The sequence below is a fragment of the Cupressus sempervirens genome, chromosome 6, assembly GCF_028749045.1.
Source record: "Cupressus sempervirens isolate cs-2001-9-10 chromosome 6, ASM2874904v1, whole genome shotgun sequence".
Classification (NCBI taxonomy): Eukaryota; Viridiplantae; Streptophyta; class Pinopsida; order Cupressales; family Cupressaceae; genus Cupressus; species Cupressus sempervirens.
In genome coordinates, this window is record NC_143123.1 from 18,222,674 (window position 1) to 18,225,491 (window position 2,818).

The 2,818-nt window shown below is 33.9% G+C and overlaps 1 pseudogene; it reads right to left on the reverse strand.

Moving 5' to 3' along the window:
- Window positions 1-1,608: 1,608 nt before the first annotated feature.
- Window positions 1,609-2,602, reverse strand: LOC149550837 (exocyst complex component SEC15A pseudogene; annotated as a pseudogene).
- Window positions 2,603-2,818: the final 216 nt, after the last annotated feature.

Here is a 2,818-nt window from a genome sequence, read left to right on the forward strand (position 1 = left end):
TTATAAATAGTCATGGTTTTGTGTCAACTCTCTCTAGATGAGATCTATTGTTAGTTCCCCTTGGTATGTGGAATCATCTTGTATATGGTGAAGTTTATAAGAAATGTGTGAAGGTTATGTCTTCACACTTTATGGGCTTTTTTGTAGGAAAATATTTTTTGGTTGATGTTGGATATCCAAATGTGCTAGTATTTATAGCCCCTTATCGTTGTACGCACTGCCACCTAAAGGAGTTTTCTAGAGAAAATTTGATAAACACTCCACATGAGTTATTTAACCATCAACACTCCTCATTTCAAAATACAATAGAATGTACACTAGGCATTTTGAAGCAGTGTTTTCCTATCTTGAGGCATGTGACATCTTATGCAATCATGACACAAATAAAGATTGTATTACCATGTTGCATATTGCACAACTTTATTATGATAGAAGATGACATTCCATCAAAAGTTGAAATTAAAGAGGATGATGAGCGTGAGGGGGTAAATGTACCAATACTTGAGACATATGGGATGAATCAACAAGATAGAGATGATTAGGGGAAGTTTCAAGATGAAATAGCACGGAGGATGTGGGAAGACTACAGATCTTGAGATTAGTTGTCTGTGAGGCATATTATACATTTTGTTGTATGATATAAATTAAGACATATTTATGACTAGCTTGACACTTGGAGTGTATTTGAATAGCTTGAAATATTTGGGAAGTTTCTAGATGAATGAATAATTTGAATTTAAGAATTTGATGTATGTTTATGTTTTCTGAATAAATAATGATCTGGTATATAAATATTACTTCTATCAAGGTATTTGAATATCGCTTGTTCAAGGTTATGTGAAGGTAGCATATAAGAAATGTGTGAAGGTTATGTCGAGGTATTTGAATATTACTTGTTCAATCATATTACATGAATGATTAAAAGAGATTAAAATAGTAATATGCTTCTTCAATATTTGTAACTAGTTTTTTGTCCTTGCAAAATATGACTTGTTATATGCAAAATAATGTCCTATGATGTGTAGAGCAACATGGACTTCTCCTGCCCTACTTTTTGACTTTCAATATGTGCAGCAGGTTGATTCAATCTGATATATGGTATATAGTATCAGCTACACCCCACAATCTTTCACCATCCATTATGTCTCAATCATCAGTTTCTAAGGTAAAGAATCCTATGCTAGTTTTTCTTCATCTTAATTGTAGAACTACTGCAACATGCAATACTCTAGCTCACTTATTCTTGCTTCCATTATTGACTTTCATGCAATTATTGGACATTCAAATAAAGTTTGTAGAGATTCAACGAATGTGTAGTGGGGTCATTGGAGGTTATTGAAAAATATTTAAATAATTTATCTCTATCGTACATGAATTTTAATTATGTCTCTACAATTATGACTACATCTTTTCCACTAAGAAATGCAATAGCCAGTACAATAGTTGATGTAGATTTTATTTTCTACAGTCTAATTGATGTTTAATTTCTACTTTTAAAGAAAGACACTATGATATGCCCTTACATCTCTATACAACTCATTTCCTTAACCTTTTTTCAGCTCTCCATGGCCTCAACAACTTCATTTTTTTTTATTTTTTGACTTTCTTTTAAACTTTCTTTTTCACTTTCAAACTTACAACACCCTCGAGCTCACTCAAGCTAGTACTAGGGAGTCTCTCATCAACAAAAACCTCTAGCACTTTCAAATGATTGTTAATACTAAGGATTGCATTCATGTTGAATTGCTTGACATTGTCCTGTAGAAATGCAGCCACAATGGGATCCGATATGTGCTTCAAAACACCACTCCCTACCTTATTCAATGCATCTAAAGGTAAGAGTTGATGTGTTGTAGACACTAAATTCTCTAGGTAAATTTTAACCTCATTCAAATACGTGTTACCATTTTGTGGAACTTCAATGGGGACACAGTTGATGTTGCTTTCAAAAACATAAACTCGTCCACCTTAGACTTGACAAGCCTAAGTATTGCCTCATGCACAACATTTTGTGAGTTCTCCAAGACTGATTGAGGAACCAATGCAGCTTGAGACCTTTTTGCCAAACGAATGGGAATGCCACAAAGATGAGTGGCATGTTGCATAAACAAATCACAAGCTCTCTCCAAAACTATCATATCAGTAGCAATTTGCATAGCATGAGATGCCCCCCAATGTGGAAATATTTATCAACTTGAGGAGAGCCTCATTCAAAACATTGATCAAAAGCTTGTCCATATACTTCTTTACAATGTCATAGAAGTCCATATGACCATTGTATGATAGATAACTGACCGAACCTCTATGAATGATCTCACAATGTGACATCAATCAAGTACAATTGTGGAAAATGGAGCAATATAGGGGAATGCAGGCACAATGTCTGATGTCTTAGATGGAATGCCAACACCTTCATATTGTACTCACATTCCTTATTCATCACCATCTGCTCATACTTGTCATTCACCAGAACATCATTTATCTGATTTCTACATTCATTTAGAAGAAGCTCATGATATTTGTCTTTGTTCTTGTCCAAAGCATCTAGCAGGGGATCCACCTAGTAGCTATATCTTCTCAAAGTTGCATTGTGTCGATACATTACTTAGTGTCTAAAATCTTATCTAACATTTATAAGGTTGTAGACTGTCAAATATTCAAAGCAGATTGGATTTCAGTCGACTCACACTTGAAATCTTCCTTTGAGACCTAAAACCCTCATATTTTTAGATGCACCTTTTGTTTACTATGAATAGTTTGAAGCAGTAGTAGTAGGGATATTTCTTTTTTTAAAAAAATCTTTTATGGTAGAGATCAT